At 41.9% G+C, this 27,612-nt stretch overlaps 1 long non-coding RNA gene across 1 annotated transcript in view; it reads left to right on the top strand.

The window, feature by feature from the left end:
• LOC110207521 (uncharacterized) overlaps nt 1-27,612 on the top strand; it is a 146,675-nt gene that overhangs the window by 110,607 nt on the left and 8,456 nt on the right. The window contains exon 2 of the long non-coding RNA XR_013484566.1: nt 6,394-6,473. This is a non-coding gene — a long non-coding RNA (uncharacterized LOC110207521). The remainder of the gene's footprint in view (nt 1-6,393; nt 6,474-27,612) is intronic.

Here is a 27,612-nt window from a genome sequence, read left to right on the forward strand (position 1 = left end):
ATTATCCCTATTTTATAGATGAGGAAATTGAGGCAAACAGGTTAAATGACTTGCCCAGGGTCACACAGCTAGGAATATCTGAGAATGGATTTGAACTCAGGTCTTCCCCACCCCAGGCCCAGTGCTTTGTCCATGGTGCCACCTAGCTGCCTTCCTTCTGTGATTTATTTCCAATTCATCCTATATATGGCTTGCTTGTGTGTGGTTATTTGCATATTGTCTGCCCGATTAGATTGTAAGCTCCTAGAGGGCAGGGACTATCTTTTACTTTCCTTTGTATCCTCAACATTTACATAGTGCTTGGCACATAGTAGGTGCTTAATAAATGTCTATTGACTGACTGCCTGAGTTTATCAAATGATGCTTATAAATGATGGTGCCCAGAGCTGAACACAATACTCCAAATGTGGTCTGACTGAGGGAGATTTGAGAAGAATGTTGAAATTGATGTTGAAAATGCATTTCTTTGTATTTTCTTGATTTAAATGATCTGCCCTTTCCCCATTTTTTATGGCTTTGAATCATCAATTAATGCCTATAGGGCTTGATGACCCAGCACTTGATGCAGTTATAAAAACAAAAACTTGGTCTGTGGCGTGATTGATCCACAGCTTTCAAATGGCTGTGCTGAGGAAAGAATGCTGGATCAGAGACCTCATCTGTACTCCTGGCTCTGCTCTGTGCTGCCAGGGGCCATCTCCAGTCATCCTGATCTCTCTCCTCCACAGTCATGTGGGTCCAGTGGTAAGATACAGATCAGGACGACCTGGAGTCAGGAAGACTCATCTTTCTGAATTCAAATCTGGCCTCAGACTCTTATAGCTGTGTGACCCTGGGCAAGTCATTTAACCCTGTTTGCCTCAGTTTCGTTATCTATAAAATGTGCTGGAGAAGGAAATGGCAAACCACTCCAGTATCTTTGATAAGGAAGCCCCAAATGGGGTCCCAAAGAGTTGGCCATGACCAAAACAAGTGAATACATGAACAACAGCAACATTAATAGGAAGTTTTTCCACCTATACCTGAACAAGAATCCTCTCTGTAACATCAGTCAGTCAGCAAGTCTTTTAAGTCATAGTTTTTACCACAGTCATAGTCATATCATAGTTATCTTTATAACTTCTACCCATTACTCCTGGCTCTGTCCTCTGGGACCAAGTAGAACAAATGTAATAACTCTTCCACATGACAACCTTTAAAATATTTGAAAATGGTCATCAGGTCCCCATGAATCTTCTCTTCCATACTAAAATGCCCAATTCCAATTAATCAATCTTCATGTGACATGGGTCTGGAGCCCTTTACTAACCTAATTATCATCCTTTGGATACTCCACAGCTTATCCACATCCTTCCTAAATTGTGATAGCCACAATTAACCACACAGTATTCCTAATGTGGTCTGGCCAAGGAAGAGTCCACTGGGACTATAGCCTCCCCATTCCTGGAAGCTCTTCCCCTCTTAATGCAGCCTGCATTAAGATCATGTTTGATTTTTTTTTTTGATGGCTGTAGCATCCTGTTGAGTCTTACTGAGTTTTTCAATCCATTAAAATCCCCATATGTCTAATCATGCATCCCCCATCTCATACTTATTAATTTGATTTTTTAAACCCAAATGTAAGATGTTACATTTTATTTCATTTTGTTCAGTCCAGCCCATCCAGATTGTTTTAGATCCTGACTCGGTCTTCCAGGGTATTAGCAGTCCCTTCCAACTTAGAGTCAATTTCAAATTTGATAAGAATGCTCATCAATTCCTTTATTCATGTCCATTAATAAAAATGTTAAACAACAAAGGGGCAAACACAGGTCCCTGGGACAGTCCATTAGAGACTTCCTGCTCCATTGACATTAAACCATTAATGACCACTCATTGAGTCCAGTCATTCAACTAACTTCAAATCCATCAGCTAGGACACCTCTTTCTATGTTTTCCACAAGAACAGTTTAAGTCACTTTATAAAATATGTAGCTAAAAATCTAAGTAAACTACATCTATCACAATCTGAGTCTAAATCTACCAGCTTGATTACCTAGTTTAAAAAAAGGAAATAAGGCTAGTCTGGCATGACCTGTTCTTGATGAAGCTATGGTGACTCATTGTAATCACCATTTCCTTTTCTGCGTGTTCACCAACCAACACTTCGATAATCCATTCTGAAATTTGCCTACAAACCCCCAAGCTCATGACATTGTTTGTATGTTGTTTCTCTTCTCTTTTTTCCTCTTTTTTGGTGTCTCCCCTCTCCAAGGAGTTTTGTACATAACTGCCAAATTACTATTCGAAGACTTAGAGATAGAAGGCATTTTGGAGCTCATTAAGTCCAACTTCCTTGTTTTATAAAGGAGGAAACTGAGGCTTGGAGTCAAATGACTAGTAAGTCTCTGAGGCAGAATTCAAACACAGGTCTTCCTGACTCCAAGTTCAGCACTCTAATCATTACTTGGAAGCATTACACCATTCTGCCCGTCAAATTATAGAAGCTCTTTAAAGTCTGCAAAGTGATCTTCACAAAAGCCCTGTGAGGTAGTTGCTATTGTTATCTCCATTTTTTTTCAGATGGGGAAACTGAGGCTGAGGGAGGTTAAGTGATTTGCCCAGAGCCACACAGCTAGTAAATATTGGAAGCAAGATTCAAACTGGGATCTTCCTGATTCAACAGTTCAATGCTCCATTTATTATGCCACCTAAGTGATACCCGTTTAAAAAACAAAAACCCCAAAACAAAAAACCATCAGTAGCTCCAGATGACCTCTAGGATGAAATACAAACTCTTCAGCCTGCTACTTAAATATGTCCATAATCTGGTTCCTACACACCTTTCCAAAGACTTTTTGTTACTCCTCCTAACACACTCTACATTCCAGCCAAAGCTAGTAGCAGTTTTATGAATTTAACTTTCCATTCCCTATTTCCTCCTCCATGCCTGAAATGTACTCTCCTTACTTCTACCTCTTAAAATATATAGGTTTCTCCAAGGCTCAATTCAGGAACTCCCTCCTTTTTGAAGTCCCTCCAAATTTCCCCTAGTTAATGTTCTCCTCCTCTTCAAATCATCTTGTATTTATTTAACGGTGTACCTGTTGAATGTCCCCCTCCCACTGGAGTACAGGCGTATTTATGTGTGTCCTTGGTTGAGTTGACTTACTCAAGTACCCAGGGCCTTCAAATGCCCCTGCCCTAGGTATATACCCAGGGCTCCTATCTACAAATTCTTCCCTCGGCAGTACTCCACTCTCTAGACTTATTCTGGTTGCCTACATCCTCATCAAAACCTCTCTGTCCTATGTCTCATTCTCTAAAGCCTTTCTACCAATGTAATAATGGGTCCTGATGGGATAACACATTGCCCCTCCCATGTAGTAATAATAGTAGTTCGCTTATATAAAATTTTATAGGAACTTTCTGGAGACAATTTCTCAACCCAAAGAAATGACTCTTAATAGTGAAGATGTTGGATCCTGTGCAAGTCAATGGGAAAAAAAACCAGGCAGGATTTTTAGCAACACCCCTTAAACTAAATCTACACAGAAGACCAAATGTGAACACAGAAACAAATAAATTATTCCAAAGGAATGTTTTTTTTTCCTGGATAATGATGAATCTCTGGAGTATTTGAGGATTAGGATCCAAGCATATCAAAGCTGGAAGAGACTTTGGAACTTCTGCAGCACAAACCCCTTGTTTTATAGATGAGGAAACTGAAGTGAAGTGACAGATCAGATAGACAATTTCTGGTGGAATTGGAACTAAAATTCAGATCTCTGAAATTGCACTTCAGCAGATTTTTCCATATTTGCTTGATGAGAGACCCTTGTTCTCTAGCTCTACACCCCAAATCTGGACATATACCACACCTTTTAAATGACTGTGTTTTTATTTATTCTTCCTAAGCCCTGTTCTAATTCTCCCTTATAGAGATAAAGACTAATCCCTGGACTCCTTAACTAAATACTTTCTTTTAAAAAAAAGGCAGCTCTCATCCCTTTTTTTAAAAAAATTTTTTTTAGGCAGTTGGGGTTAAGTGACTTGCCCAGGGTCACACAGCTAGTAAGTGTCAAGTGTTCGGTCTGAAGTCGAATTTGAACTCAGGTCCTTCTGACTTCAGGGCCAGTGCTCTATCTACTGCGCCACCTAGCTGCCCCCCTCCTTTTCATTATGTTGTTGTTCAGTCATATCCTACTCTCTGTAACCCCATTTGATTCTGGAGTGGTTAGGCATTTCCTCCTCCAGCTCATTTTACAGATGAGGAAACTGAGGCAAACAGGGCTAAGTGACTTACCTAGGATCACACAGCTAGTAAGTGTCTGAAGCTAGATTTGAATTCAGGAAGATGAGTCTTCCTGACTCCAAACCCAGTGCTCTATCCACTGTGCCACCTAGCTGCCCACTATGATTATGACCACACAGTTTTTCTCAGAATGAGACTACTTCAAGGTAATTAAATTAAGTTAAATATTTACAAAGAGAATACCTACTATCTGCAGAGCCCCCATTTGTCACTGGGTGAGATACAACATTTAGCTAAAGCTCAGTCTGTCATCATGATAGCACTTGGAAGGTTAATAATTGTGTACAATTAGCATGTCAACTGCATGTGGTTATTAGGAGAAGTAAACAGCACAGCCGTTCATCTTGTTTCTGTACCAGATTCAGCCACAGAGCTTATTGGCAAAAGGCCACTTCATTCATGCTTGAATGACAATTGTTGTCATCACCAGCAATGAAGGCAGGTATAATGGTGCCTATTGCTCACTCCTAACCATTTGTATCTGAATTTAACCTTCAATGGCTCCTTCTTCTCTGCTAAATAAAAATATAAATTCCTCTACTTGGCATCAAAGTGTCTCTACAGTCTAGTTCTAACCCACCATTCATCCTTATTTCCCATAATTTCTCTTCATGCACTTTATCAGTCTCTCCCTACTTTTTCTCTGTCCTTTCCCCCTCAATACATTTACATATGCCATCCCTGGTACCTAGAATGCCTGGAATGACTAGCCTTCCTCCCCTTTCCCGATCCCCATCTCTTCTGGTTGAAATTAATTTTTTCTCTCAAGGCTCCGATGAGGGGCCATTTTCTGTCTTCTCAGGTCTTTCCATCTAGGTAACCCCTATCTCTTTATAGCTTCCATGTCACTCTGATCTCTCCAGTGTCTTTAAATATGTCTTAACTTGCATCTCTCCAGTGCCTTTAAATATGTCTTAACTTGCATAACAATGTATCCATGTCTCATCTCCCGCTTTCTAGATTATAGACTCCTTAATAGTAGGAATTATGCCAGTTCTCATCTCTCTCTCTCTCTCTCTCTCTCTCTCTCTCTCTCTCTCTCTCACACACACACATACACACACACACACACACACACACACACACACACAATTTAGTACAGTGCCTTACACTGTTAACAATCAATAAATGCAATAAGTTAGATCATAGAACATCATAGTTGAAAGGAAACTCAGAAACCATCTGGTTCAACCTCCTTATTTCACAGGTGAGGAAACTGACTCCAAGAGAGATGAAATGACTTGCCTAAAGTCTTTCAGGGAAGCAGAAGAGTTTGCTAGGAGCACAAGAGTAAATTGAATAGTTATATTTGAAAATGCCCTTTATCAGCTTCTAGGCTTTTTTCCCCCCCAAGAAATCCCACCAGATTTCAGCTCCACTATGCTGTTTGGTTGGTTGCTGTCCTTTATTCTCAAACAGGACCAAAATGATGTCACTATGTTACCATCAAGACAAGGTGTGCCCAACTGTGGCTGATCAGACCAATACGAGCTAAGAAGGCTCTACCATAGGTCAGGCACAAATAGTCCATGTAAATGTTTGGAGTGGAAAGGTCTCTAAATTTGTGCATCTCACGTTTCTTTTGAGCTATTGCAATTCTGCTTTGCTCATAGAACACAGTGCCTTCTTTGATGGGGTTATGCCAAGCTAAGTGGGCCTGTGCCAGTGTCTCCCATGTCTCACAATCAATTCCAGAGTTCTTAAGAGAGACCTTGGGAGTGTTCTTGTATTACTTCTTCTGACCTCCATGTGAGTGTTTGTCTTGTGTGAGTTCTCTGTAAAACAGTCTTTTAGATAAATAAACATTTGGCATTGAAACAACACAGCCAGTCCATTGGAGTTGCGCTCTCTGCAGTAGAGTGTGAATGCTTGGTAGTTCAGCTCAAGAGAGGGCCTCAGTGTCAGGTACCTCATCCTGCTAGGTGGTCTTCAGAATCTTCCAAAGACAATTCAAATGGAAGCGATTCAGTTTCCTGCATGGTGCTGGCATACTGTCCAGGTTTCACAGGGATACAACAATAAGGTCAGCACAACAGCTCTGTAGACCTTCAGTTTGGTAGTCAGCCTAATACCTCTTCTCTCCCAACTTTCCTTTGAAGCTTCCCAAACACTGAGCTTTGGCAATGAGTATATCAACCTCATCATCTATGTGGACATATCTGGAAAGTATACTGCCAAGGTAAGTGAACTTATCCACAGGATTTAATATTTCTCCATTTGTTATAACCAATGGGTCCACGTTGGTATGGAACTGGCTGGTGGAGAACCTCTGTTTTCTTGGTGTTAATTGTCAGGCCAAAATTAGCACCAGCAGCAGAGAATCCATCCATACTTTGGTGCATCTCAGCCTCAGAGGCTTCACTGAGTGCACAATCATCTGTGATCAAAAAGTCAAACACCACCTCTCCCTTCACTTTAGTCTTGAGCTGTACTACGTAGTCAAAGAATTGATGATGCAAGCTCAGGTGAATGAATCCACCTGCACAAAGCTCATGATAGGGCCCTTCCCATCCTGACTGACTTTTAAAAAATCTTTTTGAACTTTGTAGAAGCAGAATAAAATTATTGGATCCCACTGTACACTAATCAAATTACATGAAATTCAAATACTTTAGCCTTAATTACTTCAATTAAGCCATTTAATTCTATCTTCACTCTTAATTTACAACTTTAGATGCAACCATGTAACATAAAAGAATCCCACATTATTTCCTTCTATGTCAATCAAATACCAATGTCAGGAAATTGAAAAATGTCTTTTCAGAAATATTTATAGAATAATATTTTAAAATCCATTGTCTTCCATAGAAATTAAAGGTGAAATTAGTACAAAAATATTCCCAAATACAGATCAGTCCAACCATTTAATATAATTTCTAATTAAATGACTTTAAATGAGAAGAAATAATCTTCTACTATCATTAATTAGTAACTCATTAATCCAGTGCTGAGTTTTGTAGCAATCCAGTGAAAAGGCATAATCACTGCTCCCTATGAGTTTAACATCATGGTGAAGGACAATGGCATCTACCAGAACATTAATTTGTAGACCCAAACTGTGTATATATTAAAAAACAATAATAGTAGCAAATGTTTTTATAACATTAAGAGCTTTACATATATTCTCTCATTCTTGTACCTGCAGAGCCTTGTACATAGTAAGCACTTAATGAATGTCATAGCATAATCAGATCAGAGGTCAACTAGTCCAACCCCCTGATTTTACCAATGTGGAAACTGTGTCCAAGAGATATCACACAGGGAAGCATCGGTGCAGTATTGCTATTAATACTGCCTTTTAAAAAGCAATAATAAAGATGCTATACTTTTTTATACTCTGAGGACTCATGCTGCCATGGAAGTCATTCTGGATTTCCCAAGGGGATGTTCAGCCTGGAGAAGAATTAAGGGGGGATGTGATTACTGTCTTCAAGTATCTTTTATCTCCAAAATTCTAGGATTCCATGAAAAGACATAATTCTTTGAAAATATTTGAAAGGCTGTGATAGAGAGAAGCCAGACATGCTCTGCTTTTCCTCAAAGGCAGACCCAGGAATAAAAGTTACAGGGAGTCAGATTTCTGTGAAAGGGAACAACACTTCCTAATGATTAGAACTGTTCAAAAGCAGAACTGGGCCATCTTAAGGGACAGTAAGTTCCCCCATCATTGGAGAAATTCATGCAGAAACTGGAGGGCAGAGACTGTGTTTGATATCCCTAGCACTTAGCATAGTGCTCACTTAGCATATAGTAGGTGCTTAATAGATATTAACTGATGGATTGATGAACACTTATCAGGGATGGTGCTAAGGGATTCCTGCTTCTGGTTATGAGAATCTATGTTTTTATTGTCTTACCAAGTTACAAAGGCTTCAAATATTTGCCTGGCAATGGGTAATATCTGTTGTCTATGATCAACCTAGGTAAGTCAGAAAAGGCTCATGATCAGAAATTTGGTGACAAACTTTTTTTTGAGCATGGCATCTCACTGTTGAATTCATATGCTCTTTGCTAATGGAGGGAGTAAGCATGCTGATGAAATCATGAACCTATCAATATATTAAACTGAAGCATTAGTATAAATGTTTTTGGTTTGAGGTGAGGGATGGTGGGGGATGAAATATGTGAGGTACACATTCTCAAAAGCTGAAATTGGGATGAGTTGCTTCAAATTATAGCAAATTCCCACCTGTCTGAATATCTCCAGAGCTCAGCACAGTGCCTGCCATGTACATAGTAGATGATTAATAAATCCTTATTAACTTGCCTTGACTTGCACATAGTAGGTACTTAGTAAGCAGTTGTTTAACTGAATTGAGGTCTCCTCTCTGAATTTTTTTTTACCTCACTTGCGCGCTTTATAGATTATACAATTTTCACTCCTCCTTGCATAGAGTTAGATGCCCAAGTACATCCTGCAGGGGCTACAACCCACTCCCAAACATCTTTTCCCCCAACAGTTCCAACCCACTCCCCATTCTTTCACTGCACTAAAAAAGACAACAGGGCTGCAGCCTGGGGAGTTACCATAGCAACCCCAAATGTCACCTTTTCACCATCCCAGGTGCAGCTCCTAAATCCGTTGCACTAACTCAGCAGGAACGGAGAGAATTTTGAATGCAGCTTGGAGCTGATATTGTTTGACGCTACCCTAGACCACCCCCTCTGTGAAGTGTTCTTGCCCTTTTGGGAGGACTAGAGATCTCAAATTGCCTGCAGCAGCTGGGCTGCAGGAGGAGGTAGGTTCTAACACAGCCTAACTCTGATTTATGAGCCTGAACCCGAAGACCTAGAACATTTCACGGAACCACATCATCTCAGAATTGTCAGGCATCTCGCCCAATCCACGTCTGGAAAAGAATCTTCTCTACAAAGTCCTTGATAAGTGGTCACTGAGGCTTGACTTGAAGACCTCTCAAGAGGGAAAACTCCTGAGGCATCCTTTTAGGTGACTCTAATTGTTTCAGAGGATTTCCTTAAATAATACAACCAGCCTAAGGCTTCCTTTGCTATATTCTGTCTATTTACTCCTACTTCTGACTTATGGAGCCATGAAGAGTGAGTCTAGTAGTCTTTCTTCTGCATGACAGCATTTAAATTCTCAAACACAGCTATTATGTTTTTTCTTCTTCAAGCTCAACATCTCCCATTTTTTCTGACCTATTCTTTTATGGCATGAGCTCAGCTCCTAAAATGAGCTGGGCACCATTATCTAAACAAGGATCAATGAGGGCAGAGGAACATTGCTTCCGCCATTTGGATACCCATCACCTAAAATTATATTACATAAAGACTCATACTGGGGCAGCTAGGTGGCGCAGTGGAAAGGGCACTGGCCCTGAAGTCAGGAGTTCAAATCTGACCTCAGACCAAACACTTGACACTTACTAGCTGTGTGACCCTGGGCAAGTGACTTAACCCCAATTGCCTAAAAATTTAAAAAAAAAAGACTCATACTGAGCTTACAATCCACTAAAACCTGCCTCTTTTTGGGGGCAAATTGCTGGCCTGTCATGCCTCCTCCATCTTAGACTTGTGAAGTCAATCTTTTGGAACCCAAGTTATCCCTGTTAAATGTCATCTTATCAGATTTGAGCCAATGTTTCTGACTTGTGTAGATACTTACCTCTGGCTAATTGCAGGCTATGGACTCATACTTTCTTCAGCTGGATATGAACTAACTTCTCTAGATTTTCTGCTCTGAACTCAATCATCTCATCATCTTTAATCCAGGGTAAATACTGAAATGAAAAGAGGGAAAGAATTCACCTTCCTTCCCATAGTGGATTTTAGGACTTGGTGAACCAGTGCAAAAATAAAATAGAAAAAAAAAAGCAGAACCGTTTTACCTAAGCCTGAGCTGGAATAGCTATGTCCTATTGCCGATTCTTTGCTCCAGGACCTCCTGTAGCTGTTACCACAGAACATCAAAATGCTGTTGCCCTCAACACTTTTAGTTGTAGCAGAGAATTGCAAGCAAAGATGTCCACATATTGGGGAATAGCTAAACAGATGATGAATACAGAGAAGAGTGGTAAGATCTACAGGAAGTGATGCGCAGTGGGGTTAAGCTGAGCCAAGGCGTCAATATATGCAATGACAGCAACAACATAAACGGACAGAATAACAACAGAACAATCAAAACTGAATACCAAGAACAAGTTTGGCCCTAAAGAAAAGACACAAGAAGATATAGTCTCCATTCCTTTGCAGAGGGGATCCATGGGTATAGGACATGGCATATATTGTTAGATTATTTCTGCATGTTGATCAATATTGCTGAATTTTTTCTCTTCCTTTAAAAAATCTTGATTATAAGAGATGGCTCTTTGGGAAGGGGAAGAAGGATACAGAGGAAAATGTAGGTAATGTAAAAACAAAGATTACCTATTAAAATTATTTTTAAAAAGAAAATGAATATTGCGAAATTACGAAGAACAGGCTTGGCCCCAAAAAAGAGTTATGAGAAGATACTTCCCCCTACTTTTTCTTTCTCCCTGCTTTGCAGGGGTGAGAGGTCAACAGGTATTGTATCAGAATATTTTTTTTTATGTTTTATGGGTTTTGCTAAATTTTTAAAAAATAATTATTAGTTGTATTAGATGGCTCTTGGGGGAGAGGGATACAGAGGGAAATGTAGGCAATGTAAAAATATTTCAGTAAAATGTATTTTAAAGCCACAAAAGATATCAATAAAAATATTTTTAAGCAAATGTTGCTGCCCTCACCCAAGATCCTGGCCAGGCCTCCTTCCGAATTCTTCAAGTTCCCTTGTCAATAGCCCTATGGAGCTTAGCTGATCCTCATGACGGTTGCCTTGGGATAGGGTGATGCTATTAATCCCTGTTTAACAGAAGGGTACATGAGAGAAAAAGAGTGAAAATCCAGGCCTTCAGATTTCTGTCCCTTCTGGCTTGTTAAATGCCAGAATTACCACAGTGGAGGGTAAAGGAGAGGCCTGCAATAGTAGAAATTGATCAAAAACACCTAAGGGGCTCAGCGAAGTTTTTGTAAACACTATTTATTGGCCAGGAATGGACTAAATTGTACACTAAACTTTATGAAAAAGCCAATCTTCAGGAAGTGGCCCCTCTCTGTCTTTTCCAATGAGTTCATTATTTTGAAGACTGCTCTCCTCAGTCAGCAACAGGCAGGAATGTAGGGAAATTGCATCTTGGGGCGGCCACCAGAAAGGGAAGGAGAGGGACATAGGTACTATCACTGGACAAGGACACCTACCAGAATTCTGCCTCACAGAGGGCAGGAAGGAACCCATAGGATATTTAACATAGGTTGCAGAAGCAAAAGGCAGGTAGTGATTTGAAACTAATACAAGCCTGGTCACTTAACTATTCTTCACAAAAATTTTCAATGGCTTCCCGTTAGCTTTTTTAAAAATCCCATTATTCTCAAATAAAATAGAAACTTTTTCACTTAAGATCCAAGAACCCTGCTCCCCCCACCCCCAATTTGGCTTCAGATTCTCTTTCCAGCCTTGTTTTACTCTACATGACTTTTCACACCCTATTCCTGCCAAATCAGACTACTATAATCTCATCCTGTCCTATACATGCCTTTGTGTATCCATGCCTAGACCAGATACCCCACGAGCCCAGTACTTCATCTGGAAATACTCAAGGTAACTATGAGTAGCATTTGCCCTGTAAGCTTTTAATGTCCACTTGAGGTCCATCTGGCTGTAATTCTTCTTTGTAATAATGCATATTCTTCAATAAATCTAACTAGAATATATGTGAGTTTTGTGTTGAATTTTGTTTTCACCTTTTACAGGTTATTGGGGTAACATTTACCACATTAACTGCTAAATGTTGGGAAATGGAAAGGAGAGCCTCCACCTCTGTACCACCCACCCATTCACTTCTCAGCTTCTTACAAACTTGGCTTCTGATGGCTAACACTGTACAGGAACTGTTCTCCCAAAGCTTACCAGTTAAATCCAGTGACATATGCAATCTTTTCCAGCATCTCTTCTTCTCTCTTAATTCATGTATGCATAATGTCCTTACCTTTGGGCAGCAATTGACTGAGGCCTGCTAGGACAAAAGAGAGTCTATTCCTAGGCCTTGGTTCATGAAGTGTGGGAGATAATAGCGTTTATTGAAGACTCGGTTTTGCTCATTCTATTATCCCCTGATGGAGAGAATGGAAGGATGGAGAAGAGAAAGCAGAAGACACTGGACTCGTGTCGTTTGGGTTTGGACGAGTGGGAAAAGGCAAAGCGAGGCAACAAACATTCATTAAGTACCTACTGTGTACCAGGAACTGTGCTAAGCACTGGGGATACAGATAAAAGCAAAAAGAAAGAATGGCCCTGCTCTTGAGGAGATAATACACAAAAGGGAGCTGGAAAGGGCGTGAGGGGGATGAGTGTGTGAAGGTACCAGTTTGGGAACAAGAGCAAAGGAGGTGAGGATAGCAGAGATGTAGAGAGCTTTTGAGGTATAGAGTAGGTAAGGCAAGGGAGGTCCCAATGGGATGATGAAGTGTGAAAAGTTAGAAGTATAGCTGGTGGGGGAATGAAGGTTTGCTGGCTTGAACCCCTCGCCAAAATACAGGCCCCAAAAGGAAGTCTCCGGTGGGAGAAGGGAGAAAGGGCTTGCCATAATGGGGGAAGCTTCCACGTTAGAAGGCTGCAGAGAATGGTGGATGTTCCAGGGTGAGGAATCCTCAGGCACGGAGAGAGGTTTCAGTCAGAAGCAGAAGACCAGGCAGGGCTGTGTCTCCATTAGTCATGGACCTCCCTGAGTGGAAGGGAGGAAATATTTGTTGATCTGAATTAAATAGCACAACATAGGACAGTAGAAGAAAATGAGCTTGTGAAGGAACCTTGAAGAAAATCCCTGTAAAAAGGCAGGATGATTTAGTCAGAGAATCATAGGACCTCATTATTAGTAGGAACCTTAGAAATACTTCTGTCCAATCTCCTTACTTCATAAATTCCATTCCATTCAATTCAGAAAACATTTATTAAGCATCAAAGAACTATCCTCAGTGTGGAGAATAGAAGAACAAGAAGAAAATCAGTCCTGGACCTCAGGAAGCTTAAATGCTACTGAGGGGCAGGCTGGGGGTACAACATCTACACTGATGATATGTAAATACGACAGATCAATCAACAAACATTTATTCAGCACTTATTATGTGCCAGGCACTGTGCTAAGTGCTGAGGATACAAAAAGAGGCAAAAGACAGTCCCTGCCTTCAAGAGCTTACAATCTAAGGGAAGATAATAGGAGAAGATGCATAGATTTAGAACTGAAAGGGGCCTTAGAGGCCACTGAGGTAAAGAGAAGTTAAATGACTTGCCTAGGGTCATACAGCTTAGTAAGTATCTGAGGTAACATTTGAACGCAGGTCCTTCTGACTCCCAGGCAAGTGCCTTATCCATTCTACCATAGTGCCTCCATTAAAGCCAAAAGCCTAGAAACGGCCTCAGCCAGCAAACGCTAACAGGCCAGATTGGGAAATGCTTCTCAACAGTTATGGCACCTGAGGTGAGCCCTACAGAAAGTTAAGGATTCTGACACAAAGAGGCATGAGGGACAGCCTGGGCGAAAGCAGAGGCAAGAGATGAGCTCAAGATGAAGAAACAGCCCCAGAGAGGATAAATCAGTGTCACACAGGTAGTCAATTCCCAGATTCAATTTTTTTCTATTCAACAAACATCAATTAAGTGACTACTAGGTGCCTGGAGGGGCAACTAGGTGGAGTCCACCTATTCTATACCTACACTCTGTACTTTAATACGCTATACCTTAGAGCACCTGCTGGAGTCAGGAATACCTGAGTTCAAATCTGGCCTCCAACCCTTACTAGCTGTGTGACCCTGAGGAGGTCACTTAACTCTGTTTGTCTCAGTTTCCTCATCTGCAATATGAGCTGGAGAAGGAAATGCCAAACCACTCTGGTATCTTCACCACAAAAACCCCAAAGGGGGTCACAAAAATAGGACGTGATTTAAAAAAGACTGAGCAAAAAGAAGAAAATGCCAAACAGAGCAGTTTGTATTTTATCCTAGAGGTAAGAGAGAGCCACAGAAGCTTCCTTAGCAGAGGAGTGATGTGGCCAGATCTATTATCAGGATAATTTAATGCATCATTGGGCTGATATCCTTGGGGGGGGTGAAATGCTTTACAGCCTCTTGCATACAGTGTTTGGGCCTTGGGCAGTGGCACATTTATCCCCACTCTGTATCTAGATTTGAGCACAGTAGGACCACTTTCAGGAGTGAAACTGCACAATTTGGTGAGACAGAAGAACTTGACTCAGTTAGGCAACTAGGTGTAAAAATTACCTAGATATTAAACTGGAGAATTAAAATGCATGAGAAATGAAAATGCATGAGGAAAAATCGTGTCTGTTTTCACACGAGAAGTGAGAATGTCTGATTTGAAATCTCCCTGGGGATGAGGGGAGGGGCTTCTGCCCATGTTTGTATGAGCAAAAGGTTACCTCAAGACAGGCATTTTCTTGTTGGAACGTGGGTTGACAAGCCACTTCCTTAAGTCTCTCAGCACAAGGACAGGCAGTCACTAAATGTTAAAACTATATTTATCCTCATGTGTAGGACGTGGCTTACCCAACACTCCTTATCAATGATTGTAGAGAACAGATCCTGCCCTTATTGTTGGTGGAGATTGTCTGGGTTATTGCTGTATGGTTAAAATTTTTTTTAAAATTACAAATCCATAATAAGAGTATTTTTGAAAACTAGAAGTGGAAGCTACTTTCAAGTAGCGGGGAAAAAGAGGGGAGAAAAAGAATGTGAATGAGTTATCAAATGATAAGATGGTAAGTGGATGGGGTTGGTTACCTAAAATCTAAATTCAATGGACTCAGGATCTGTCCGGCATATCTCATTTCTACAAATGAACTTAGAATTGGAAAGTGCTTCAGTCTAAGAAAAGGAACATAGTGGGAGTTTCAAAAGAGTGGACAGAATGTCATAGCTGGGAACAGCAAGGAAACCAGTTTGGCCTTAACCTTGAGTGCAGTCACGTCCAACTCTGTGTGACCCCGTGGACCATACTGTCTGTGGGATTTTCTTGGCAAAGATACTGGGATGGTCTGCCATTTCCTTCTTCAGCTCATTTTACACATGAGGAAACTGAGGCAAACAGAGGCTAAGTGACTTGCCCAGGGTCATATAGCTAGTAAGTGTCTGAGGCCAAATTTGAACTCAGGTCCTCCTGACTCCAGGCCCAGTGCTCTATCCCTGAGCCTTTTAGCTGCCTCCTGAATGCATGCAGCAGGGGTAATTGTAAAATCAGTCTATAAGAAATGTAAGCAGAATGATTTCATAAAAATATAGAAAGACTTACATGAACTGATGCAAAGTAAAATGAGCAGAACCAGGAGAATGTTGTACACAGTAACAGCAATATTGTAAGATGGAGAATGATGAATGACTTAGCTATTCTCAGCAATGCATTGATCCAAGACAATCCCAAAGGACTATTGAGCCAGACATTCAAGGACCAAACAGAGGAATTTGCATTTTATCCTGGAGGCAAGAGGGAGCTAGGAAAGAATTGAGGCTTTGAGTAGGAAGGAGTTCTGTCTGCTGGGTGTCCTTCTATAGAACAAAGGTGGGGAAATCAGATACCAGCGTTATTGTAGGGGGAGGCAGCATGGTAGAGAGGTAGAGTTCCCGTGCTGGTCCTAATTTTCAATATTACCTCAGGTGAGTCATTTGACCTGTGTCTGAATTTCCTCATCTGCGTGTAATAGCCCTTGGCTGGCAGCTCCAGCCCAAGCCTTCCATCTGTTGCATAGACCCTTAGGATTTGGGCCAAGTTAGTTGGTCCCAGGAAGTGACATGGAAGTATCAGAGAGCACTGACATCAAGGGGAATGATGATGGGTATGGTGGGGGCAGTGTCCTTGCTGGATTAAACCACTGGGCACATTCACCTCCTTCCCTGCTCCCTGAGGCTGAACCTGCCCCAGTTGGGGCAGTATGAGGTCTCTGCCTACAACAGGACAACCCAGACCAAGAAGATCACGTAACATCTCGTTCCCTGCTTTTCTCTGAGTCTGTGTCCCCTCATGTCACAAGTCTTGTGTCCACAGTTTTGGCATTTTCATCTGAATGGTGACCTTACTGGAACCATCAATTAAACACTGAGTTTTTAACTGGCTGAAATTACCTACAACCCTTAGCCTACTCAAAGAAAACTGGACATGCATTTCCTATAATTCCAGGATTAGAAACAGCTTCTGGCCTGTCTGGGAATTCCAGAGTCTAGGAAATGGATGTAGTCATTTGGATAGAGCCTTGGGCCTGGAGTCGGGAAGACCTGAGTATAAATCTGGCCTCAGGTACTTAGTAGCTGTGTGACCCTGGGTTAAGTCACTTAACTGTGTTTGCCTCAGTTTCCTCATCTATAAAATGAACTAGAGAAGGAAATGGCAAACCCCTCCAGTATCTTTGCCAAGAAAACCCCAAATGGGGTCATGAAGAGTCAGACACAACTGAATCAACTGAACAACAACAACATTTCTTGTTATATACTATTTATTATTTATAGATGCTATGCCAAAAGTAAAAGCAAGGTCAACTTCAGTTATGTATTTTTTTTTAATGTATGTAACTCTGGGGTCAAATCTGGAAAATTTGAGGTGGCAATATAGTGATAGATCAGAATATATTTCTAGAGTGCTAGACTCATATACTGGCCACTTCTGGGGAAATAGCTCAGTGCTGTTGAGCATTTGGGGATGACACAGTAGTTCCCTTAGTGGCCAGTGAGCAGGAATGCCACAGACTCAGAGGATCTTTAAAAGCAAGTGACCATGAGCAGAGTGAGGAGTGGGGCTGAGCTTCACATGGCAGTCAGAACATTTGCTCAGCTATGCAAGCTAAAACTGGGCCTTTGAGAGACCAGCTGGCTTCTCTGCTTTGTGTTTCCTTCTTTGAGTCAAGTTAACCAAAGGCGATCCTGAAATGGATTAGCCTTGGAGGCAAGTCGGTCAGTGCAGGAGGTCCAAAGATCCTAGGTCAATTGGTTGGGGCTGATTGGCAGAAGGGGAGTTTCTGTATTGGAGAGGATGACTACCAGTGGGGAGAGGACCTCAACCCCTGCTTTGGCTTTCCAGAAGACATCTTTATGGAGTGTAGTCAGTCCATCAGTTAATGAAAGAGCACCTATTAAGTGCCTTCTATGTGCCAGGCAGTGTACTAATGGCTGGGGATACCAAGAAAGACAAAAATACTGTCTCAGCCCTCAGGAAGCCATACTGGCAACTCTACCTTCTTCTTGAATTGAATATATTTCAGTGAGTCATAGTCACTAATCCTGTCTGCCTCAGTGTCCTCAACTGTAAAATGGGGTTAATAATAACCCCTACTTTGCAGGTTGTTGTGAGATTCAAATGAGATAATATTTATAAGGTTCTTAGCACAGTTCCAGGCATATAATAGCCACTTAAAAATGTTTGTTCCTTTCCCCTTGTTCTCAAATAATTGTCTGAAGTACTACTGCAGGATATTTCTGACTCGAGGATCCGGAACTCTACCCACTTAGCCATGCTGCCTGTCTGGCCTCCTCATTTTATTTTGTTTTATTTCCATGCTTCTATTTTTAATTTATTTTAAGTGAAATATTTCACAAAACCCTTTTTAGAGATTACAACTCAAGGGCAATAGATATTACCCCTTCCTGCTCCTTTCCAGCACCTGAAGGATTAGTATTATTCTGAATGAACTCTTGAGGGTAGAGATTATTTTTTGCCTCATTATGTAGCTTCAGCCTTAGCACAGTGCCTGGTACATAATAGGTTCTTAATAAATTTTCATTAATTGATTGGTGGAGAAGTGGCAGAGTAGATAGAATGCTGAACTTTTCCTCAAGATGACCTGAGTTCAAATCCAGCCTCAAGCACTTACTAACTGTGTGACTCTGGGAAAAGCCACTTAATCTCTGTCTGCCTCAGTTTCCTCCTCTGCAAAAATGGAAATAATGGTAGCACCTGCCTTGCACGGTTATTGAGAAGATAAAATGAGATAGTATTCGTGAAAAAGCTCAGCAAAGTGCTTTATAAATGTTAGCTAGCTATTAATATTGTCGTGTTACATTACACTCTTCTCGCAGGGTTCTCCACCACCCTCAAGGGGTTGGGAGGGTCTCTCTTCTTAGCCATAGGCCCAAGCATCTATCAGCTGTGCTCCCTAATTTTAGCACCAATTGTGCTCCCCCACACTCACCAATACCATTTAACCACTTTGCAATCCAATTAGCTTTTACAAAGTAATATTTACTTCAAAGATATAGCAAGAACAAATGTGTAAACATTTTCCCCCAACGCCATAGCAGCATACAGTTCCCCCTCTACCACACTGGTCTCTTACGAGAGAAGAGAGAGTATATTCGAAGCTTAATGTATTTCCTACATAGCACTAGCCTCGCCAGGCTCAAACTACCCAACCCTTGAGCTAGCTCCTAGAACTTTGGTTTCTCAGGGCTTCCCTCCTGGGCTGGCAAAAACAACTGGCCTGGAATTCTAGGTTCTGACACCTCCAGGGCTCAAGATCCTGAGGCAGGGACAACCTGAACCTAGAAATTAAATAGACAAAGGAAAGACACCAAGACCCCAACCCCTTTTTTGGGGCCACATAGACTAGGGGGAGGAGTGGCTTTCATTATGCCTTATTTTGCCTACTGTGAATGACTCCAAGACATGAATGCTGGAGGAAAGGCAGAGACTGTCCCAGTCCAGTAGTAGTGGGTTCCAGCTATGCAGACAATGGAAAAAGGGTGTTCCCAACTACACAGTAGGCTGAAGCAGAATGCCCATGAATGTGCCCAATTCTCCTGTCTCCAAGAAGTAAGTTCCTCATATTGGGTGATGTAGGCATGTGCCAAACTCCATCATGCAAGAAAACACCGAATGTTAACAGCCTTCATATTTTAAAGATTGCCCGTTTCGTGGACCAAATTTAATTAAGATAAAGTAAGATTGCTGGATTATTTCTGTCACTCTCTTTCAGAGATATTCCTCTAGAAATATCCAATACCCTCATTTTAACCAGGCAAGAAGAGGGTAAATGATTTATGTTGCCCCTGGTCACAAGGGTCTTCCAATTCCAAAACCCTTTGAAATTTATGAGCAGGACCACATCAGATCTGACCACAACTTTCCTTATCACCTACTTCCCCAATTCTAGTTCCTGCTGTGTGTGGGCACAAACACTCCTCCCACCCCCTACCTCCCCAATCACACACCACAAGAACAACACAAGAGAGAGATGCAGGAATACCACATTTGCCACAAACATACTACACCTTCCAGTCCCTTCTCTTCATGTATTCCACTGGTCTTACCGCTTTGACCGCGCCTTGACTTTTACCAAATGTTTGCTTACCTATGTGTATAGGCCAATCTCTACATACCGACAAACCACTATAGATAAACCTCTTTCTTGAAATACCCCAAGAAGAATACCATGACCTTCAGCTGCTTCTCCCTTTGTTTTCCCACAGTGGTGGGAAAACTTCCCTGGGCTAAGGAGCTCCCTTTTCTGCCTCCCAGTCCCACAGTGCCCTGGACCCCTACTCCTGTGCTGTCAGACTCAAATAGCAAAGGGGGGGGGTCACTAAATTATACATAAGGATCCCTGCAGGGCATGTGTTGAATTAAGAAACCACACACTAATATTCTCTATGTTTTATTGGACTTTAATTTATTTTGTTAAATATTTCCCAATTACATTTTAATCTGCTTCAGGCTCCACTCTGGAGTGTTATGAGTTTCATGCAGCCTGTGGACATGGGTTTGACACCTCTGCCCTTAATAACAGTGTGTTGTGTGTATTTATGTGTGTGTAAGCGTGTGTATATGTGTGTGTGTGTGTGTATATATATATATAAAACGATGTATATATGTATAAATACACATATATGCATGCATTTATGTATATATATACATATACATACTCATAGAGAGATATAGATATAAAATGTCTCCCCTCTAAACTATAAACTCTATTAGGGCAGATACTGTCTGGTTTAAATTTTGTGTACCCCCCAGTATTTAGCATCTAGATGCTCTGCATGTAGTAGCTATTTAATAAATGTAGGTTGGATAAAATAAAAAAAACAGAAAAATGGAGCAAAGGGAGGTTTCATCCTTATCCCCTTCATCTTCTGGAAGGTATTGTTGATATATCCTATGACAAAGTCTTTGAGGGAAAAATAACTTGAGCACAACTCAGATCTTTGAAAAACTTGCTATACATATGCCTTTGCCTTAATTTCCTTATTGTTCCTTTTTGAAAAGGTGAACCGATTTTGTGGATTTGGGGGGTTTTAGTCAGTTATTTTTATGAAAATACATTTTTAAATTGGACAGAACTTATTTGAGAGAATGACTTCTCAGACCCTGTAACCTTTTAAAAGGAGGCTCTATGGGCAGCTAAATAGTATGGTGGATAGCACAACCAGCCCTGGAGTCAGGAGGACCTGGGTTCAAAGCCAGCCTCAGACACTTACTAGCTATGTGACCCTGGGCAAGTCATTTAAATCCTGGTTGCTGAAAGAGATGAGGCAATTATTCTTATTTTTCCATTTGTTATTATTTTTCCATTTCAGAGCAGCAGAGGAGTACTCAATTAGTTGAATCAGATGAATACTAGGTTAGGTTAATTGAGGAGCAAGCTTTTTTCTTTTTTTAAGAGAGGCAGCATAGGGTAGTGGAAAGAGCTGAGCCCTAGACTCAGAGTCTGAAGGTGTTAGTTCTAGTCTGAGCTTCATTTGCTGGTACTTGTGTGCCAATCCACTGCTTCTTGTTTGGAAAAGAAAAGAGGCGTTAATGGACCCTAAAATAAGCTGTTGGCATAATTTCATTGAGTTGGTCTGTGGCAGGGTGCCATAGGGAACGGATGGCAATATTTAGCTAAAGAGCTGGCATCTACATTTGTGCAAGAAAACAGGAGGCAGAGTCCCCAGATTGGACCAAGAAGGAGCTCAGTGGGTATATTTGCTTTGCTGCTTGAGGCCTTGTTTCAAACTGGGGAAATGATAGGAACTGATGTATATGTTATAGTGCCTAGCAGATGCTTGGCACAGAAGCCGTGCCAATTCCTATTTGTTTATTGGTGGTAGATTGATTGACAGTTTTATCTGTGCCATCACTTGAGGAGAAGGACCACACAAGGGGTCATTCTTAGATTTTGGAAAATCTGGGTATCTAAATTGCTATACTTCTGGAGAGCTCAGGACTCCATCAAGTAGAATGCAGCGGGGAAAATGGGGGACTGGCCCTTTGCATCTGGTCCTGACCTTTTTTCCTATTGATAAAGAGCACATTGATACAAGTCTCTAAGCTTCAGTTTCTTGTGCCGCAAGGAAGTTTTCCTAGCAGAAATAAGCCCACAAAGGGTAGCTACTCCTCTTGAGAGGGCCCGAGGGTCCCATTAGCCTCTGCTCCCAGTTCCTGCTGATCAAATGGAGTCTTCTCCTAGGGTCCAATGGAATTGCCATTCTTCATATTCTCGAAGCTTAGCACTGTGCTTGGCACATAGGGGGTGCTCAATAAATGTTTATTGATTAACAGTTGTCCCAGGGGATATGCATCCTTGGCTGAATGAGGGTGGGAATCACTTTGGTTTTAATGATGAAAAATCTCAAACTTAAAAGGAATTTCAATGGGGGCAGGGAAGGTGGAGGGAGAGAAATGAATTGTTAACAGAATTCTGTTTTACTTGGGGAAGGAAGATGCTTTTCTAATTACTCTAACCATATAACAAGGGCTAGGACCACAGGTAGGAAAAGTAGGCAGCTGCCTAGGGTACAATCAATCAAGAAACATTTATTAAGCACCTATTATGTACTAGGCATTGTGCTAAGCTCTGGGGATACAAAAAGAAGTAAAAAGACAGTCTCTGCCCTCAAGGAGCTTACAGTTCAATAAGTGAGACACGTTCAGGAGACTGCAATGAGGAATTCTTTTTAATATTATATTTACAATTACTATAATATTACTTTTTATAATTATGTATTTTTAATGTCAGAAAATTCCATGCACAATAGACACTGGGTTATTTATTTTGTAATACCGTGGAAGGTCTCAGGGGACACAATCTTCAGTCTTTGTCTATGGAACACAAATGCCTGGACCTGGCTGTCTGCCTGTAGCTGTTTTTAAGAAAATATAGGTCAATGGCATGTGATTTCATTGGTGTGAGGTTGGGAACTCCCCCTAGCAGTTACGGATCACAACCCTCTAAGCTTCAAAACACAGCCTTCTTTCTTCATAGCTTTAGAGAGTTGCTTAAGACTCAGACAGCTAGTAAGTCTCAGAGGCAAGATTTGAACTCAGATCTTCCTACCTACCTCCAAGTCTAGAACTCTATCTACTATATCAGACTGCTTCTCTAAAAGATTTATGGGCGTGGTTATGTAAATCCAGAGATCTCTTCCACAATATCCTTTTTTCTCAAAAAGAATGTTTTCTCATGCGTAGTTCAGGTTTATTATGCATCTGGAACTCACAGCAGGCCCAGTAAAAGCCTGGGTACAATTTGAGTCATGACGTGGCTGGGGTGGAAGTGAGTGGGTCTACTTATGTGCAAACAGGCCACACGGGAGGGTGAGATGGGACAGCACCTCTTCGGTTGCCCACAAATAGCAGCCAGTGCGCGTGGCTTGTAAATTCATCAAGTTGTAGTCACTGACATTTAAGCAGGCTGAGTGAAGTCTCCCTCTTTACGTGGCCAAGAGTTGGTGTATTATGCTATCTTGTGTCCCTTCTTTGGCTCCAGTGTTTCTGCAGATGGCAAATGCAACAGAAAAGTTAGTGTGTGTGTGTGTGTGTGTGTGTGTGTGTGTGTGTGTAAGTACTTGTGATGGGTGCCTCTAATACTTAGATGGAAGTGAACGTAACAGCTGTAGCTACCACCTCTTAGAGGTCATTATGAGGATCAAATGAAATTATGTAGGCAAATCTTTTCTGAAAACCATAAGGCATTTCATAAATGTTAGTTAGTGATACTAGTAGTAGTAGTAGTAGTAGTAGTAGTAGTATAAACAGTATCCATAGTATTTTTTTGGTGGGGAGGATGGGAAAGCCACACCAGTTATTTCATTGGTACAAGAAATTCCCAGTATGGAGATTTCCTCCACAAATACAGATTGGCAGTTCATCTATGGCAATATATTCTGAGAGAGCTTACTTGAGGTCACTGAGAGGTTAAGTAACCTATCTATGGTCACACAGCCAGTAAGTGTCAGAAGCTGGACTTGAACCTAGTTCTTTGTGATTCCAATCCATTTCCTATTATGTCACTCTGCTTCTTATTCTTGTCCTTGTTATTCCTTTGGATACAACAGCCAAGAAAAGTATAAGTCAGGCTGTATGCAGGGATTGTGTATGAACAGTGGCCCAGAAAATAAGTAACTGGAAAGGGGAGCAGGGAGACTTCCAGGGCCCTAGGTATTCCTAAAGAAGGTTCTCTCTCTTCTCTCTCTCCCTCCCTCCCTCTCTCCTCTTCTCTTTCTGTCTCTCTCTTTCTCTGTCCCTGTCTCTTCCTGTCTCTCTGTCTCTCCCCACTCTGTCTGTCTCTGTCTTTTCCTCTCTCTCTCCTCTCCCCTGTATCTCTTTGTCTCTCTCTCTCCCTCTGTTTCTCTCTCTCCTTGTCTCTCTGTCTCGGTCTCTCCCTCTCTCCTCTTTTCCTTTTCTCTCTCTCTCTGCTTCTCTCATTCCTTGTCTCTCTGTCTTGGTCTTCCCTCCCCTCTCCTCTTCCCTCTCTGTCTCTCTGTTTCTCTCTCTCCTTGTCTCTCTGTCTCTCCCTCTCTCCTCTTCTCTCTCTGTCTCTCTCTGTCTGCCTCTCAGTTTCTCTGTCTCTGTTTCTCTGTCTCTGTCTCTGTCTGTCTGTCTGTCTGTCTGTCTCTCTCTCTCTCTCTGTTTCTCTCTCTCCCTCTCCCTGTCTCTCTGTCTCTGTCTCTCCCTCTCTCCTCTTTTCCCTTTGTCTCTGTCTGTCTCTCTCTCTCTCTCTCTCTGTGTCTCTTTCTCTCTCTCTCTCTCTCTCTCTCTCTCTCTCTCTCTCTCTCTCTGTTTCTCTCTCTCCTTGTCTCTCTGTCTCAGTCTCTCCCTCCCTCTCTCCTCTTCCCTCTCTGTCTCTCTGTCTCTGTCTTTTATTCTCTCTCTCTTCTCCCTTTGTCTCTCTCCCCTGTATCTCTCTCTGTCTCTCTGTCTCTCTCTCCCTGTCTCTCTCTCTCTCTCTCTCTCTCTCTCTCTCTCTCTCTCTCTCTTTCTCTCTCTCCTTGTTTCTCTGTCTCTCTCTCCCTCTCTCCTCTTTTCCCTTTGTCTCTCTCTCTCTCTCTCTCTCTCTCTCTCTCTCTTTCTCTCTCTCTCTCTGCTTCTCTCTCTCCTTGTCTCTCTGTCTCAGTCTCTCCCTCCCTCTCCTATTCTCTCTCTGTCTATTGGTTTCTCTGTTTTTGTCTCTGTCTCTCTCTTTGTCTTTCTGTTTCTCTGCCTCTGTCTCTCTCTTTGTCTCTCTGTCTCTCCCTCTCTCTCTCCTCTTCTCCCTTTGTCTCTCTCCTCTCTCTGTGTGTGTCTCTCATTCTCTGCCTCTGTCTCTCTCTCCTCCTGTCTCTCTGTCTCTGTCTCCGTTCCTCTCTGTCTCTCTGTTTCTCTGTCTCTCTCTTTGCTCCCATCTCTGTCTCTCCCTCTGTCTCTCCTCTTCTCCCTTTGTCTCTTTCCTCTGTGTGTGTGTGTCTCTCTCTCTGTCTCTGTCTCTCCCTGTCCCTCTGTCTCAGTCTCTCCCTCTCCCTTCTCCCTTTGTCTCTCTCCTCTCTCTGTGTGTCTCTCTGTCTCTCTCTCTTTCACACACACACACACACACACACACACACACACACACACCTTAATTTCTCTGCTATATTTGGCACCTGCAGAAAAACTGGAAGCAAAAAAGGGAGTTGGAGCTTTAACAATAAAATAACATGAGGCACCTACTCTGAGCCACGTGAAACGCTTGAGGAGGGAGACTTTTTTTTATTCAGCCTACTTAAATGTCAGTGACTAAGATTTGATGAATGTCCCCTTGCCGAGAATACTGGCTGTTATTATTTGTGGGCAACAGTGTGGTCTGTTTACAGGTCAGTATAAGCCAAACGCTGAAAGAAACAAGGGCAGATATAATGGAGAGGAGCCGGTATGCCCAATGAGTGGCCCAAATGAAAGTATAAATATAAACACTCCATCAACAAATATTGATTTATCTGATGAAGGGGGAAATGGGTAGGGAACAAGCATTTGTTAAGGTCCTACTATTTGCCAGACACAGCACTAAATATTGGAGATACTAAAGAAGGAAAGAAACAAGCATTTATTAAGTACCTATTGTGTACCAAGCACTGTGTTAAGCACTGTGCAAATATTATCTCATTTGATCATCACAACAACCCTGGGAGATAGACCCTATTATGATCCTTATTTCGTAGTTGAGAAAATTGAGGTAGACAGAGGTTAAGTGACTTGTGCCAGGGTCTCATAGCTACTAAGTGTCTGAGGCTGGATTTGAACTCATGGCTTCCTGAAGCTAGGCCCAACACTTTATCCACTATACCAGCTACCTAACGAGGTAATTAGAAAAATTTGCTTTCCCATAACACCACAGGCCTGAAATATATAAGCAACATATATGAGAGAAAGGAAGTTACACTGGGATGACTGGGGCTTCTGTTGAATCATGGTATCAATTAGGGGCATAAAACTGTGTGGGGCAGGCCACTTTCTAAGGAACACCCTAGTCAAGTTGGTAAATGTGGGTGTGGCAACAACCTCGTGGAGCTGTGTAAAGGTGGCACTCTAGGAATGGGAGCTGAGATGGATGCATACCAGCCATTGAGACGCCTCCTTGGTCCCTACCTTTTGTAAAAGTAGGAGGCCCCCAAGTTGGCTGCAGCATCCTTGATCAGTCAGAGCCAATATCAAAACTCTTTCACAGACTTGCCCTCCCACCCCCATCCCCACCCCACACATCTTGTTGATACGGTATAGTGGAAAGAATGTTGGATTTAGAGTCAAAGACCCTAGATCTGCTAGATACTACCTGTGTGACCCTAGAAAATCACTCATCCTCTCTGGGCCTCAGTTTCTTCATCTGTAAAATGAGGCAGTTGGACGACATGGCCTTCAGGGTCCCTTACAGCTCCAAATTGAGGATTTTACACTTCCTGAAGAACATCAGGGTTCAGAGGAGTAGCGTTTGATCTCATGCAACTTCCTCCTTTTATACCTAAGCAACTTACCCAAGGCTACAAAGGAGGCTGGTGCCAGCGTCCCAGGCCTCAGCAAGCCTCTTAAAGTGAATGGTCAGCTTAGCAGTTGAAGATAATCTAAGTGTGAGGTTGGGGCTGAAGATATAAATCTCTAATCAGCAAAACAAATGATCAGAATGGCTATGACGGTTAAAGCAGAGAGAGTAAACTCTCCAAGTCAGGGAATCTACAGGTAGAAACACACCTGAGCTTTACTGGCACAGCCACAGATGTAGATGGGGCTGGCTTGGAGAGAGGGCCACTGGCAGAGTTCAGTGAGCATTTGTTATTCAGTCATTTTTCAGTTATGTACAACTCTTCTTGGCCACATTTTGGGTTTCCTTGGAAAAGATCCTGGAGTGATTTTCCATTTCCTTCTCCAACTCATTTTACAGATGAGAATACTGAGGCAAACAGAGTTAAGTGACTTGCTCAGGGTCACATAGCTAGTAAGTGTCTGAGGTCAGATTTGAACTCAGGAGGACGAGTCTTCCTGACTCCAGACCCAGCAGTCTATACACTGTGCAACCTAGCTGTCCTCCGTGAGCACACAAAGCATCTGTTGGCTTTAAGCAGCCTGTCCACTACCCACTGGCTAGGCATTTAAAGCCCTTTACAATACAATTTACCTTTCCAGGCTTATTTTGTACTCCTTTCACTATTTTCCAACCAAAACAGGCATACTTGCTTTTCCTTGAATGCAATATCCCACCTCCAGGCTATGTCCTATGCCCACAATGTACTCTTTTCATTTCCACCTCTTGGAATCCCTAGCTTCCTGTATGATTCAGAGTATGGACCATTTCCTACAGGAAGCCTTTCATGATACCCCTTCTTTGTTAGTGCTTTCTCCTTCTCAAATGATCATGTTTATAAGTCTATCTACTTTTTTATATCTGTTTCCTCCAAGAGATAACTTGAGTGAGAAATCATTCTCCATTTTGTCTTTGTATTCCCAGTGCCTAGCATGGTGTTTTATATACAGTAGGTGTTTATTAAATGCTCATTCAGTTTGGGTTGGAGTGGACTAACCTCC

This window comes from Phascolarctos cinereus, unplaced genomic scaffold (genome assembly GCF_003287225.1).
Source record: "Phascolarctos cinereus isolate Bilbo 61053 unplaced genomic scaffold, phaCin_HiC Scaffold_2;HRSCAF=192, whole genome shotgun sequence".
Lineage (NCBI taxonomy): Eukaryota > Metazoa > Chordata > Mammalia > Diprotodontia > Phascolarctidae > Phascolarctos > Phascolarctos cinereus.